Source organism: Lissotriton vulgaris, chromosome 6, assembly GCF_964263255.1.
Source record: "Lissotriton vulgaris chromosome 6, aLisVul1.2, whole genome shotgun sequence".
NCBI classification, from domain to species: Eukaryota; Metazoa; Chordata; class Amphibia; order Caudata; family Salamandridae; genus Lissotriton; species Lissotriton vulgaris.
This window is the reverse complement of record NC_141694.1, coordinates 516,673,903-516,691,594: the sequence shown is the minus strand read 5'-3', so window position 1 is coordinate 516,691,594 and position 17,692 is coordinate 516,673,903.

Here is a 17,692-nt window from a genome sequence, read left to right as displayed (position 1 = left end):
TTTGCCAATATTAATGTTAATGCACAAAAGCGCCTGGAGGATTTAGGGAGGGCCTTAACATAGCCTAGCAGTGCCATCAAGGGGGCAGGTGGAATGGGTATTTCTACCATCCGTGATAGTTCGTCGAACACCCCCACCCAAAATCGGGAAACCCCTCTGCCGGTCCACATCATGAGTGCGAAGTCCACTATTGGGTGTTGCATCGAGGGCAATTATGTGGGCGCGCTGGGTCTATGCAATGTATTCTGTCAGGGGTGTTATATGCCTGTCGTAGGTATTTAAAATGTAATATTTTGTGTTTATGATTGAATGAGACCTTATGTGTTTGTTCGCAGCAGTAATGGCATTGTTTGTCTGTTATGGGTTGCCCTAGATCTTGTTCCCCTGCCTGTCACGTCTTTCCATCTCTAGACGGGAGTAGCACAACCGTGCGCCTGTACATTCTGGACATTAAATGTTCCCCTCCTATATCAGTGATGAGTAAAGTCAGGGGGCGAAATCAAAAGGCTCTATGGGATAACTAGGGATCTGTATTCTAAGGGCCCGCTGCAGCCTACAAACTGAACTGGTCCATGAAAGTGGCTTAACTAAAGCGAGTATATTCTGTCCTGGAGTAAATATGGCCATCCGGGAAAAATCTCCAAATGTGGCCAGATTATACTTTGATAATGTGCGTTACACCACCAGTTCCTGAGTAATAGGCGCCCAGAGGTTCTCCGGTAACGGGAGTGATGGGGAGTAAAGAAGCTGAACCACGGTTGCCCGAGTCAGCTGTATCCAGGACTAGCTAGTTGTTGATAACGTATGGAGATCATGCAGGTCTCTGGCTACCCCTACCGGTAACAGGGATAACAATGAAGTAGGGTGAGAAAATTCCGCCTCCAGACGAAGGTAAGGTACTCGAGAGCCAAAGTGGAATCAATGTCTTGAAAAGCTGCAGTGGGTGACCTAGTAGTAAAACCAAAAAATGAGGACCCCAAAGCCCCCTCTCTCATAAGGTAGTGTCAGGATGTCCCAACTAACCCTGGGCTGCCTCACTCCCCATACTAACCTTATCAGGTGTGTATGCAGAGTTGCCAAAAAAGCTCTTAGCCAAGGGTATCTGTATATTCAGAAACAGGTATAAAAACTGTGGGAGAACCACCATTTTGATCATGGCAATTCTCCCAGCCATAGTCAAGGGTAACTTCAACCATCGCTCTACCTTGTCTCGCAATTTCTCCATTGGGGGGCCATAATTCAGCTGAAGAATTGCTCCTGATCCCTTTGGATATGTATACCCAAGTATTTAACTGAGTCATCACACTATTGTAAGGGATATTCCGTGAGCTGGGCACTGTGGGCATCAGTCAGAGGGAAAACCTCAGATTTGTTCCAGTTAATGTGCAGGCCTGACAACTCTCAATAATGGGTAATCTCTTGAAGAATCTGGTTCAAGTTCTCATCTGGATGCCTTGATGGTGTAAAGGCATCTGTCAGTGACCCATTCACTCTCACACACGCTGGTTTAATAATGATTGTCTCACAAGTTTTAGGCTTGACAAAGCATCGTTCTCTGCTCTACTCATGTTTTGGAAAGCGGGGGAACTGTCATGCTCTTGACATCATTAAACACTGCTTGTTCGAATGTAAGTACTTCGACAGGCATGGTGTGAGGTAGGGGTAAGAAGGTGGATTTCAAACGAGCCTAAAAACTTGTGAGACAATCATTATAAAACCAGCCGACAAGGGTGGTGGTCCTTGACACCACTACTTACCGTGCCAAATGCCACAGACTCCTGAATGATGGGAGGAACTACAGACTTTTACAATCCGACCCCACTGATGAATTAGGACTGGAGATCAGGAATTTGGTGGATATCGCCGAAACAGCAGGAAAGATCTCCAAGCAAGAAGCAGATTAGTGAAGTAGTGTGGCTCACTGGTTAGAGGCGGCAGACCCGAGAGCAGAGGACGGCCCGGGACCAGGGTTCGATTCCCGGCGCGGCAGATTTCTGGACCAGGGTCAGCGGACTCGATAATTCTCTCGCCTCGGTGCCCACTCTGATCAGTGATCACACTCGGCAACTCTGGGCATTAGCTTGCCTCATCTTCACTAACGGCCCCACCAGACCGCCGGGGATGCCTGGTCTCACCCTGGAGATACCCATTAAGGGACCATCTCTCAGGGAAGCCAGGAAGGGTTTTGCAGCGGTCAAAGCGCCTTGGGACCCTACGGGTAAGTAGTGCGCTATATAAATGCCTATACACATACACATACACATACATTTTCAATGCACAACATGAGGAAAAAACCCCTACTTTTACATCTTTCCCTTAATGCACAAGGGTAAGATGCTGCCTCCTGGAAGACCAATTGTGTCTGGTATTGATTCACTGCTGGAACCTTTTTCCGGCTTCTGTGATTTCTTTGTGAAAACCATTGTACAAAAAACCTCGACCTACCTACAGGACACCAAGAGCCTACTAAGACTACTTGAAGACATCAATGTGGACGACAATACCATCTTGTTGAGATTAGACATTGAAAGCTTGTACACAAGCATACCACAGGACGACACCATATCTGTCCTGGAAAAAACTCTGAATGACAGCCGCTGGACCTACAACACCCCTAAATCTTTTATCCTGGAATGTGCTAGACTTGCACTAAAAAGGAACTACTTTGAGTTTGTAGGCTCTCTGTACCTACAGACAGGTGGTACGTCTATGGGGAGTATATTTGCCCCTAGCGTGGCAGGACTTTACGTCTATGACCGGTAGAAACACTCCAGGAATTCATCGCTTGGATTAATAGCTGCGACCCTAATTTGAGATTCACTAATAACCATGACAAGGATACTACAAACCCAGTGCCAAGAACAATCTACTGAAGTTTGAGAGTTTCCATCCTCGACCTTTAAGGGAGAATTCACCTTATGGACAGTATCTGAGACTCCACTGCAACTGCAGCAAAACCAATGACTATCAGGCACAAGCGAAAGTACTCTCAGACAAACTCACAGCGAGAGGTTATCCAAAAACGATCATCCACAAGTGTCAAAAAAGATCACGCAACCAACCGAGAGAAGCGCTTCTTGAAGACAAGGACAATACAGGAGTAGAAAAATAAATTCCACTCACTTGCGTCACCACTTATAATACTGCATCCAACCTTATGACCATATCCATCAAGAAACACTGGTCCATCCTAAATACAAAGAATCTCCACTGGGAAAAATATTCTCTTTAAAAAAATCATGCAGTCTTAAAGACTCCTTGGTGAACATTCGACCCAAGGACACTAATCAAAACAAGGCCCAATCAATCACAAAAGCCTGGGGCCTCCCTGATGTGACGGGCCACTTTCGCTGCGGAGCCTGCAGTGTATGCCACCTGACCAGAAACACCAAAACTCTTTCCCTAGAACCTGGGAAAGTCTGGAATCAAGTGGCCCATACAAACTGTAACAGCACCAATGTTGTCTATCTGATTAAATGTCCTTGCAATAAATCATATGTTGGCATGACAAGTAGGAAGATAAAACTAAGGATTTGCGAACATCACAGTACGATCCGATGCAGAAAAAATGCCACAAAACGTACGGACCACTTTCTTGAAATGAATCACGCCCCCAACGAAATGGAATGGGCTGTGATCGAACAGATCCAAAGAGGCAATAACATACAACACCTCTTTGAGAAGGAGCAATGCTGGATTTACAGACTTTCCACATACACAACGGGATTGAATGACAATATCCCCTGGGGCACGGTCCTCCAGAAATTAATTGCACAAAACCCCGTATTTGAGCTTCACAGTATCACATGGACATCAATAGCAACACTGTAATTCCTTAAAGCCATGAGTAGACATCTCCTAATAATCATTCAGAGCATACACTCCCACTCTGAGAGGACTACTCTCACCTCTCTCTACGAGTTAAGGCCTTTTCACATTGGGTCTATATTTTAACCCATATACAGTCATACATACTGCCCCCATTCCAGCGGGGCTGCATTATTGTACTTTTCTATTTATTACTAATATTCAGGGCATCATTGCCTAATTTACCCTTATTGGAATGACCTTCCAGTAACTAATACCAATTGCGTAGTTAGTGCCATCTTGTCCTTAATGCCAAATACCATTATCTATGCTACTATTCAGGTTCTTTCTTATGATTGACATTACACCGATCCTACACGCCCCTTTTGCAAACTGATCCTACACGTTTTGCAAACTGAGACCGCGAGGCCACCATATCAGCGTCTTCGTTGGTTGCCATAGCAACCGGCTCTCACACCAGTCACGTGAGACATAGCCCCGCCCACACCCGGAACTCGCTACCGCATATCTCTACCACTGGCAGTCACGGGCAGTTGCTGGTAGTTCTGGATGGCACGTAGGCACAATGACCTCTGATTTCTGCATAACTGTTAGTTTGTACATTCCGACTTTATTTCCAGGTAATTTTTATACCCTGGGGCGTGTTCTCAAGTGATCCCACTCCGCCCCGCAAGCCAGTTCCAGCCCTGTACAATCCACCTTGTCCTGACGAAAACCTGGCAGATCCCATCATAGGTTGAAACATGTAGACCTCACAATCACATAGATACAGTTGGTCTTAATTACCAACACTAGTGTCTCTTCACTATCTTTTAACACTGTCCTGTAACTTCAGAATACATTTATTTTTAAAGAAGCTATACTGAGACAGTTTTTAGCATCACCTTTTCTGCACCACATTCACAGAAAAAACCTGCTCCACTGTAATCAGGTGTCGCAGCACACCCGAATGGCATTCGGCTATCCGGTTGGGACCCCGATGATGAAGCATGTCACCAACCAGGTTGGTGAGTGAGGGGGCTTCAAACAAAAGATGAATTCTTTCTTTTGTTATGTCTTCATCTCCCTCCTTCCCATTTGAGACCATGGAGTTGGTCCAATGGTGATACTCTTTTTGTTGTTTATATAGTCTTAGGTCCAGGGGACCAGGAGTATCTCCTTCCACTCTTGTGGATAATCCCTTACTCTCTCCTTCTGTTATTTATATTATTGCACAATTTACCTGTTCCCACCTATCTCCTCTGAGTGAATGTTTGGCTCAGGGTACAGTGCTTAATTTGAAAAAGAGTAAATGCTGGGGCACAAATTTTGCTCACAAGCCTGTGGTGGCACTATTGAAAGCCGAATACCAAGGGCGCATATTCTTGATTTGTCAGCTTTAGAAATCAAAAACATGTACAATGATGATCATTTTTTGAAAGGAACTTTCTTGTGATGAAAGTTTAACTTAAACAATGAGACAAGTCTACACTTCACCTAGAGCAACAGAATATCATTCTGCCTATGCACAGTACAATTTCAACCTGCCCAATGAGCAGTGGTACATCTCCATGCTGCTTCAATGTGCCTGCTTTGCAGTAGCTTCATTATGTATACCCTAATACAGACGTGTTTATGTCTTGACAAAGGCCCTGATTATGTCAGAGTTGCCTCAGACCGACACCGTTTTGTTGGAGGAATCACCTGACCATAGATTGGCGGTTCCGCACACTGAATTACAATCCAACCGTACATAGTGCGGTCGAAAACTCCCATTTCTCAAGGGGAGCTTGTACGCTGGGCAGACACTGCCCACAGCCCAAGCTCCCATTGAGAAATAGGAGTTTGTGAAAATCCCTGCACTCTGTGCAAGGCACCACACAGTGCAGGGATTTACGGGGGGCATCATAGGTCCCCGCCTAGGCCAAGATGCAGAAGTCCAGTGGGGAGTGGGGCCCCTAGTGCCCCCAATCTTGCCTTTTGGCAGCCTTTTCATGTCGGAAAGGCCAACATGGACAGGCTGTCGGAAACCAACATCATAATCTCAATGACCGAAACGCCATCCTTAAGGGACTTTGAGGAGTTCCTGACCAACCGACAGGCTCCATGAGCCCATCAGAAGGTGTCAGTTAGGCCCTCTGTATGCTGCTTCAGACCGCACGCATCCTAATGCGACATTTGAACCGCAGCAGTAGATTACGGTTTAGACCCCAACCAACAAGCCATCGGTTGCGTTCCGAACTGCATCGTAATTGTTTCTAGAGTGCTGGATTTATTGCAGGGAATGAATTTCCATATTTCTTTGAAGTATGCTTGTGTGAAGCATAAACTGTACCCCAATATTTTAGGACACCCCATCATTTAGAAACCCAGAAATGTCACCCTACATGGCTCTCCCACAGAAAACAATTGAGTAAAAAGCCACTCTCCTCACTATCAGTTTAGCAAAGTATTAAAGTCGGTAACTGGGGCATTCAATAACTGAGTTACAGATCATTGAGATAAGTTAAAGCGTTTTATGACAGAAATCTGAAAATGAATTGGTACAGAATAAATACAAGGAAGGCTCAAAATGGAGAATGATTACACAGTAGTAAAGAATCAGAAATTATGGTGAGTCCCAAATGACCAGCAAAATCATAAAAAAATCTAACAGAATCCCTAATAGAATGGAAAAGCATGCTGGAAAAATCTAAAAAAATACTACCTCATTCCCAGAAGTTCTTATACACAGTTCTTTCACAGAAAAATAGTTAATACCACAGATGTGGCATGGCATGATTGCATGTAAGACTTCTTTCTTTGCAACAAGCAGTCTTCCTTAGTGTAAATCAAACAGGACACAGTTCCCGTTCTCAAATGAGAGCAACTTTAAAACAGGTCCCAGAAAAGACAACTTATCCATAAGTAGCATAGAGATCGCCAACCAGCACTTTAACTCCAGATTAAACTATGATTGGAATCCGAATCCCTTTTTGAAAATCATAGACCCCAAGAACCTTATCATATCAAATCCGGGCCTGGAAAAGCGGGGTTTAGCTGCTTTTCTTTCTGTGTCTGCCCACAGCTGCTCTGGTTCTTGTCTCCACAGCCATCCCCACAGCCGCCTGCCATTTCTCTGCAGCCAAGACTTCTCCCAATGCCTGATGCTGCCCAGCCTCATTGGTGCACAAAAGGTATTCAGACACACCAAGAGGACTGGAGGTAATTAAAATATATCTTGGGAGAGATCCAGGGGGTCCGGCGGCCAATGCCGACTGAATTTGCCAGGGGAATCCAGCTGTTGCAGCAGTTGCGGTGGAGAGTAAGGCAGGCCGTAGTCAGCCACATAAGAAGTCCCGGGCAGCCGGCGGAAGCGGTCCGTGTAGGTGCGGGTGCGGCTTGCAGGTGTGTTGGGAGAGCACCGCTCACTGAGTTCCCCAGAGTCTCTCAGAGTTCTTTGACTCAAAGATTCAATGTGCTGTGGCCTCTGTGTGGATATCCCTGACATGACAGATGGGGGCTCTATCCCATGCCCACTATCAGCAAGTCATCTGGGCAGCTAACTTGCCAACCAGCCAACCAGAAAACCAGCAAGCCTGCCTGCCTGTGAGCCACAGTAAGGTGTGAGCTCCTGCAAGAGGAAAAATAGAATAGTGAGGCAAATGGGAGTGGAGAAACCATTAGAGGTAAGGCGTTGGTCCTTAATAGGAGCCCGCTGTTCTGACATGAGCCTCCCTGTACCCTTTGACATCCTCGGAGTAACTAGGCCCACATCATGAGGCCAGGTCGCACAAGGGGGCAAGTGCAACTTTTGTTCCAAGCTCAGCTACAAAAAAGGCGCAAAGCTGCAAGGAAAGCTCAAACGCACTCCCCAAAGGATACCTCACAGGCAAACGATATAGATCTTGAGGACTCACCGGCTGTAGATGGGCCTTCATCAAGTCCAGGGGGTGCGTTGAGTGTCGTGGGGGGAATTTACAATCATGCCTCTGCCGGGGGAGGGGGCAGTGTTGCCCATTTTTCCCAACCATGTGTAAAAGACTTATTTAATCAGAAAGATAGTGTCCAACGTGAAGGCAACTGTGAAGCCGAATTGCCTCTATCTACACCTGCACTGAAAAATGTGTTTATCTATAGTCCAAGCAATTTGTAATGATGCTATATCTCACAGGGACGAGCTGAGAGATAGTGGAAAACAGTTGGCAGGTTTTATGTCTTTAAAATTAAAAGCACCAGCAGCAACAAATTCCCCTTATGAAGCCCCTATTCTAACCAACCCTCAGCTCATTGACCTCTCCCCCCGGGCTAAGGTTCCTTCCGCACCATTACAAGACCCTCTAATACTTACTGCTCATCTTCCTTCTCATGAATTACCCACCACCATCGCAGACCTCTCAGGCTTTCCCTGACTCCCCCCTTCGCTGGTAGCTTCTCCTTCACACCTTACACCCCTCGCCCAACATTCAGACCTGGTGGCGCGCCGAGATGATATATCTCTACAACTGAGCCAACTCACTTCAGAGCTGTATGATCTGAAACCCCTCTCAAATGATCTCTTACCCATGATCAGCTCTCTCCTCACCTCTACAAACTGGCCCAGAGCTGCTACTTGTGATAGCGAGCACAGTGGTCAGTTGTTAGCCCCTTACTTTTTGAATTAGATTCCCTCCCCTATCTTCCCTCCCAACCCATCTCGAAATCTCTTTCCTCTCTAAAGTCCCCAGCCAGCCCCAAAAGTAGTGAAACCCACCCGGCGTCCACTGGTCTCCATGACCATCTCAACTCTAGCACTACCTGGTCTAAAATTACACAATCTCGATGAGGCAAATTCATTCTGTCCTTCCCAACCCTTACAGAGAACCTCCCTGCAATCCGAGAAGTAGCAATACTGTCAACCTCATCAGGGTGAATGTCACCCAGACTCCTTCCCCCCAATATACTACGTCTCAAATGTGTTCTGCTAAATTACAGATCTGCCAGTAAACACACCTCAAATATCTTCGACCTCATCCAACACAATGATTTATATATTATCAACCTCACAGAAACTTGGCTTTATCCAGCTTCCACTCCTATCTTAGACCTCCTAGTACCCCCCACTCATGATATAATCGGGCTAGACAGAGCCTTGAAGTTGGGTGGGGGCCTAGCCGGTATCTTTAGGAATACTCTCTCGATCTCTCACTTGGAGTCCTCTTCCCCTTCTTCCTGTGAATACCTTTGCCTTAGCATCTCAAGTGAGAACCTACCAATCTGCAAACTACACACCTTTTACCACCCCCCTGGGAGACAATCTCCCTTTCAATGAGCAATTAATGGAAATCATCTCCAGCAATGTCGACTCTGCTGTGCCACAAAACTTCCTTGGTGACTTCAACTTGCACTGGTCTAACCCCAATAACCCCACGGTCTCTTGCCTTAAATCATTTCTGTAGGATCTAGAATTGTCACAACACTGTGACCAACCAACTCATACTAAAGAAGAAACTCTAGACCTCATCATCTCCATGGAACAGACCATCACCTTGGATTCCATAACACAGTGTGACTGGTCCGACCACCACAGCATTCTCTTTTATATTAACAGGGAGGTGGAGTTGAAGAAGGCTCAACCTCTGAAATCAAAGATATGGAAAAGGGACCTCAGATCTACAATCCGCAAAGATCTTGCTGCCTACATTAAATCCATCCTCTCCTCCCAAACTGACTTGGTTGAGGTGCAAACACTCACTGATGCCTACAATTTGACCATAGCCAACATCATGGATGACATTGCTCCACTCCAACTTAAAAATGCTGCTTCAAAATATCCAAACCGTGGTATAATGATAACTTAAACACTGAACGCCGCAACCTTAGGGCAGCTGAACGCTCCTGGCGATCAAATCTCTCCTCAGACCAACTAAAACTCCTTAGAGATACCAGAAGCCGCTAAAACAAACAGATCAAGAAAGCCAAGGTGGACTATTTCAGATTACCACTAGACCAAGCGGCAAACCACCCCAAGAAACTTTTCGAATTGGTCAAACAGAAAACTCCTATTGGTCCAAACCTCTCAAATCTGGGTGGCAACCCTCGTTCCTGCGAAGAATTTGATGCTTTATTCACGGAGAAATCTCGACTTATCTCCACTGACCTTGCTTCCAAGAAGGCCCTATTACCCTCCTCTATTGCCGCTGCACCTGCTGACCCATTGAAAAGTGCAACATGACCTTCATGAACACCAAGAACAATGTGTCATGGGGCTCCTTTACCCCATTTAGTGAAAAAGACATTCACAAAATTCTTCAGACTATCAACCCGTACAACCACTTTGGTGTCCTGCTGCCTCCGGCTATCTTCAAAGAGATCAAGGACGCTCTCATCCCCACCTGGAATAGGATTGTAAATGCTTTCTTATCTCATGGCATGAGCCCTGACTGCCTAAAAGCAGCTCAGTTATCAACTATGTTAAAAAGAAACAATGCCGATAAATCCAATCTCAATAATTTCCGTCCCATCTCCAACATTCCCACGCTAGCGAAACTCCTGGAAAAATGTGTACAATCCCAACTATGTGCTCACATAGAGAATTATCAACTTCTAGACCAGCATCAATCTGGTTTTCGGAAGGGGCACAGTACCGAATCGACCCTCTCACACATTATGAATGACATTCTGAAAATGCTCGACCAAAGTGAATCCTGTCTAGTTATCCTCCTTGACCTGTCCTCAGCTTTCGACACAGTTAATCATGTCAATCTCCTATTCATCCTGCAAAAGTGAATGGGTTTCTCCGATCTGTGCTACAATGGTTCACATCCTTCCTTCATCACTGAACACAAAGAGTCAAGGCAAGTCACTCTCTCTCCCAGCCTTCTCCAGTTCTCATGGGGGTCCCCCAAGGGTCCGCCCTTTCTCCTATCCTATTCAACTTCTAATTGGAACCTCTTGCTAACTCACTAAACTCCACAAACATTCTCTTCCATATGTATGCCGACGACACACAGCTATACTTCTCATCCCCGGATAACATCATCTTAGTCAACACTATCCTAACGTCTACTCAAAATTGGTTAACCGAGAACCATCTCCTGCTCAACGCTTCCAAAACGGAGTTCCTGTTCATCTCTGATCCGAACCATCTCCCCAAGCTAGATCTCTGGTTGACTCACCTCACTGCCTTCAACTGCACGCCAATCATCATAGACTCAGCCAAATCTCTCTGAGTTACCTTGGACAAGCACATAAATATGAATATTCATATCAGCAATGTATGTAAAGGAGCAAACCAATAGATGAGGACTCTCAGAAATATCAAACCTTTCGTTCCACAAAGGGATTTTAAGCAGGTGGACCAAGAGCTTGTCTTGTTGAGGCTAGACTATGGCAGTGCTACCCTCTGTGGCCTTCCCAAATACGCCCTGGCTCCACTAAGGGCCTCTCTGAACACCCCGGCTGGACTGGTTACAGGTTCCAAACAAAATGAGCACATAATCCCCCGTCTTAAAATCTCTCAATTGGCTACCCTTTGAAGCACAAAGTCATCTAAACATTGCAGTTCTGGCGCACAAAGCCATCCACTTCAAGACTCACAGGTACCTGGCACAAAAACCTGAATTATCCTGTGGGGAGAGAGCTTCAAGAAGCACCACAATGTACCTCTGAAAACTCTCAACCTTAGCAAAAAGAGAACTTGTCACAGAGCCTTCTATGGTGCTGCCCCAAAGATATGGAACTCTCTCCCACTGGAAGTACGCAGACTCTCCTTGACGACGGAGTTCAAAATGGAAGCTAAGAGATTTCTGATGAGCAAATTCCTACCTTAAGTGGCTAGGCTCACTTGACTGGTTGACTATGTTGCTATCACCAGGGTAACCTCCATTTGATATGGCTCCACTTTACTGCATGTTTCCCCCTATTTTTGTTTGAATTCATCAGTTTACTGTATTATTTCCTTTTTGCCAATTCCCATTCATGTCCTCTCTTTCATACTACTGTAAAGCGCTCTGGCATCTTTCGGGATCTTGTTCATGCTGTATAAAACTTTATAAATCAATCAATAAATAAAATAAATAAATAAAAGTAGTAGTTAAATCTCAAGTCCATAATGGTTCTAAAGCCGGGCAGGTAAATGTGCTGTCAACCCAAACAAAATATTGTATTTATTTTTGTCACCACTTCTTACTTTTTCTTTCAAACACCTATATCAAACTTTATCACTTCTATCTATGTACGTTACCGAGTTGGGGGCACATCTATTTATGGATATATTGATTATACTGTTGTGATCCTTTGGTAAGAATTAGGTTGGCATCTTTACAGGTGTTGAAAAACTACTTGGATATAGCAATGAATTAAAAAACTGCTTGATAATATTTCAGTCCGTTGCTGCTTTTTTGTCTATTTTGTATTTATTTCTTGGAGCTGATGATTAATTGTATGCTCAGAATTTACTTGAATAATCAACTAAGTATTGATATATACATTGTTTAAATTGAGGTCCAGGACCCTTGTCTTTTTCATATAGTTTGAACATGAAGCAGCAACATCCCCAGGAAGATGTAAGTTGGGATAAGGATTCTGGTGGGATACCAGAGGTCTGTCTGGAATTTGTTACATGGATTGATGAAGGTAATGCGCTTCAGGGAAATAAGAAAATCAAGTCAATTCAGATTGTTAATTCCCCATGTTCAAGCTCAGGAGATAGTTTTTGTGATTGTCCCCCACTATCTAAGAGGGGAAGAAAAAGGTTGCGGAAAGCTCGGAATAAGGACAAAAAGTCAGTTGTGACTGTAGTTACAGCAGTAAAACCCAGGGACAGTTATCCCATTTTCAATCAAGCTAGTAGAGTATCCCCTGTATGAATCTTGGTGTACCTATGATAGTCTTAACCGTAGATTAATATTGAAAATTATTTAAACCATTCCTGAATTATCATTTCTTAAAACCGCTGATTTGGTGTCAATGAACTTTAAACAATTACAACCAAACTCTCTTTTGTGAGTCTACTATTCCAGCCTGGACCTCTAATTAAATTGTGACCAAAATCTTAAACTTAAGTCTGTATTTTATAGAATGTGCAATTAAGGTTGAGAATTGGACCCCTTTAGATTCTCCCCAGATTCTAGACGTATTGGCCCCTAAGGTGGAAAAGGAAAGAATAATGGCTGGAAGTAATAAGCCAAATCCAGTACTTAGAGGTGCAACAGGTCCATCAGCTCATCAATCTTGTAGTACTGGCCTGCTGATTACCAGCTCGCAAACAGGGATTCTAATGTGTGAGTGGCTACCTTAAAATAATGTGCGAATGGAGCATTGGTTTTGGCTTCCAGCTACTCTTGTGAATGTGCATTGAGGACATGGCAATTGAAGGTTTTTAGCTACATATGTTAAAGCTGTGCAATTATGACTATGCTCTTACAATGTTCATGGGCTGGTCCTGCTACTGTCCTATCCTGATACAATATTATTTCTAAATTCTTTTACAATGTTATTACTTCGAGAATCATGGAGAGAACAAACAACCCCCTTGTATAGTCTCCGAGCAGTGCAAACTAATAAATTAGGCCGTGCTATGTGTGGGCTCTCGTGCTACATTGCGTCCGACCTAAAGTTAGTAGTTGAAGTGGTAGATTTTGATCTGGGCTGGTTACAATGCCTCTTGTGTTATATAATACGGAATTTAGACTAATTATACTTAATGTATATCTAAGAGCTAGGAAAAATAAATCTATTCAGCTGTATGTCTTGCGAGATATCTTAAGTACATTAATAACCAAGCCCCCTGAAGCTAGCCTTATATTCTCTGGTGATTTTGATTCTGTTTCATTTAGTAAATGGCAAGACTAACGGAATTGCAAAAGAGTGTTGTGATATAATGCCCCAGACTGGGTTCAGTTTGTTAAAAGAAAAATCTAAGCTTGTTTCATTGTTTAAAATTCAAAACAAGGATCAATTATCAACTATACGGTTATTTCAGATAACTAAAGAACAGAATTGTCTGAATATACAGTTATCCCTCGGCTCGAAAGTGATCATAATACTCAGATAGTAACATTTAATTATTTAGTGAAGTGCAACCCTAGACCTAACGAACTTCCCAACATGGCCCACTCCTCATATAATCTGAAGAGGTTAGTCTGGTATATGGATAAAGAAGAGGAAATAACACAAGCTGCTAAAACATTATTAGAGGAAGATGATCAGTGCGAGCTGGGGGATGTCAATATGTTCAACAAATGGAACTTCATAACAACATACTTGGTCCAGAAATTTGCAGTCCAGCAACATAGGAAAACCAAACAATCTATTAAGATTTTTAAACATATGGTTCTCTTCTAAGCTATTTAAGTTAAAGAAATCCCTTAATAGAGCTGTTCGGGCACCTATGCACACATATTCCATCAATCCTACTCTGTCTGAAAAGAAAACATGAAGTAACTTAGAAAAGTCTATAAATGAGAAGTTTAGAAGGCTAAATCTATGTAGCAAACAGGGCTTTGGAACAGCTTATTATCTGCCTCCAAACAAAAGAATGCAAAACGATTTTGGGCAATAATTTACAAGCACTAAAGGGGAAGCAGCAGGGCATTTTGTGTAAATATATCGGAAACAGGTTGGGTAACTTTTATTACTAATCCGTCTGGCATGGTGGATCAAGGTGTAAATCAACCAGATATGTGCTTTGGTTATGGGAAAAATAGTACATCAACTATTGATATGAAGAGTGGCATGTGCCAGGGGAGTACCTCTGTGAAACTCAGTTATTCCAGTTTTGATTTGAGTATTCATTTAGAATATCCAAGTTCAAATCAAATACTAACTCGGCTTTTTACTAATGGTTCTTTTTCTGACTCCTTTGTAACACAGTGAGGTGTTCGCCAAGGCAGTCCCATATCCCCTCTCCTTTTCATTCTAGCTTTAGAACCATTTCTAACTAAATCAAACCAAACTCTGAAATAGATGGTTTCCAGCATGATAAACTTCATGTTAAAATGAGTGTCTATGCAGATGATCCTCTTATTTTTATCTAAACCACAAGTCTGCATTCCAGCTTTTGTAGCAGAAGTCAATGCTTTCTCTTTACTTTGTGGGTTCAAACTAAACCACAATAAATGTGAAATCTTTCCCTTGAATATCTTTTATTTTAAGCATGATTTCCTCTCTACTAGTTTGTCATGGAATTCCCAACAAATTAATTAGTTAGGTCTCTTGATTGCTCCCTTTATTAAGAAAACGCTTACCCTAAATATGACCCGTCTCTTCTCTACTCTGTCTACTTCCACTGATAAATGGCATTCTTTATACTTGTCCTGGTGGGGCGGACTTTATACCATTAAAATGATGCTTTCTCCCACCATTTTATACATGATCTCAGCTATCCCTCAAAATCTCCCTGCATACTTTAAAAAAAAATGTACTCTATTCTTTCAATATTTTTATGGAACAAGAAAAAACCATGCATGTCTTTAATTAAGCTAAAGTGCCCTAAATCTCAAGGTGGGGTTACATTTCCAGATTTTCAACTTTATCATAACGTCTTCCTTCCTAAACAACTTTCTAAATCATTAAAGGGCTCTACTCCTAATCCCTCACCATTATGGAAGGATTTAGAACATTCCTATATATTGGGAGTCCAATTTGACGAGAAACCTTTATTTGTGGGACATGCTAAGGCTATCACCTCTTCTTGCTGTTTCCTGTTCAAATCACTCGGGAAAGTTTCCGTTGATCCCTCTAAATCTGCGTAAAGCAGTGATCACTGCTCTTGCCTTTTCAAAAATGTATTATTGAAATGGGCTGTTTCATACCGCTCTCAAGAAAGCATTACATAACCTCAAGATGGCCGAAAATGCTGCAGCTAGACTGCTACTTGGGCTACCAAAACATCAGTCGGTTTCCCAATCTCTGTCTTCCCCTTCACGGGCTTCTGGTAGAAAAGCAGGGTATTTATAAATCCCTCCCTATAGCCTTTAAGGCCCTTCATCTTGAGGGACCAATATCTATTAGCCCGCATTTTCAGTGGTACACCCCAACCACAGCATTAAGATCATTCACTCTGACTAATCTAGTTGTTCCAAAAGTCAGGAAATCCAGTTTGGGAGGCAGGAGTTTTGGAGTGGCCACAGCCAAACTTTGGAGCTCAATGCCTTTCAAGCTAAAAGGTATCAATAACCTACTTACCTTTTGTAAAGCTCTCAAAACATGAATGTTCAACAATTGATAGGGTTATTTTCATGTTTGTTTTCACCGGCTCCTTCACTGGTATGTTTGGTTAAAATATTGTCTTTACTCTCTTTTTTTGCCAGAATGTCCTAGCACCTGGACACCACAGGTAGTAGTGAGCTTTATAAATACAATTTCATAATTAATTAAATAATTACTTCCCACCCTAGACCCCTATAAACCCACAACCCACTACAGAACTTAAAAACAATCTAATTAGATTTAATTTAATAACTATAAAGAATTTAACAAATATATTAAAAAACATAAACAATAATTATACCAAAAATTTACATCATGTACATTTAAAATATATACTAAAATATATAACAATAATTAAAAAGTAATATTTTCAACATCTGTGGGCATCATTACGATGACAGACGGACGTCACCATTGCAGTTTGGAACCACCCGATCCTAGGTCGGCGGTTCTTACTGCAGTATTAGGATGAAACCGCCCATAAGGCCATCTCAAACATCGATTTTCCACTGGAAGCTTATGTGGAGGGCAGAAAGGTCTGGAAAGGCTGACATGGAAAGACTGCCCGAATGCAACATTGTAATCCTGATAACAGAGCTGAGGCTGTTGCTGCTCTACTTTAAGGGATTACAATTTCGCCCCTCTTGCGACGAGCTTTGTGAGCGTGTCGGAAGAGGAGCAGAACCCCGCGCAGGTTTCCCTCCGGCAAAAATATTGGAGGCGGAATATCGACATCAACAATATTGAAGTCCTATCTACATTAAGGCAGGTATAAAAATATCAACAAAAAAATATTGTTGTAAAAAATATTGTTGTAAAAAATATAGTTTTTTTATAATGTTTAAAAATAGAATAAAATTAAATAAATAATATAAACAATTAAAATAAACGTAGTTTACAATATGTTTACAATTATAAGTAATACATATAATGTAAAAAATAAATAAACATAAAATATAATACATACATATATATATATACTAACTTAATAATATTTACAATTAATTACTCCAATAACTTATACATTATTAAAAAACATTTGATAAATACATACGTAAACATAAAACAGTACTATAAATAAAAATATAAAAAATATTTTAAAAAAATTTAAAAAATTAAATAAATTATACACTACATTAACTAAAACAGTAAATATTGGATAGAATAGGGGTTAAATCTACTATTCCCGCTCCAGTGAGTGCAACAGTAGGGAGAGTGTTGGATAGCGTAGAGGTTAAAATTACTATTCCCACTTCAGAGAGTGCAACAGTAGAGAAAGTGTTGGCTAGAGTAGTGGTTAAAATTACTATTCCAACCCAGAAGGTGCATCAGTAGGGAAAGTGTTGGACAGCGTAGGGGTTAAAATTACTATTCCAACTCCAGTGGGTGCAACAGTAGGGAAAGTGTTGGATAGCGTAGGGGTCAAAATAGCTTACTAATAATCAAAATATTTTTTTTAAACAATAATAATTTAAATATTACATTACAGCAAATTAATAAACAATACCAATAAATAATGACTTAAAATGAATTGTCAATTAATAATTAATTAACAATTACATTAAATACAATTAAATAATAATTAATAAAAATGTATTGCCAAATATTAATAAAATATATATTTTCAATACCCAAAAACCTTTTAAAAAACATTTAGCAAAAAAGAAATTAACACTCAATTATTGATAAATACCAATACATTATAAATAATCAC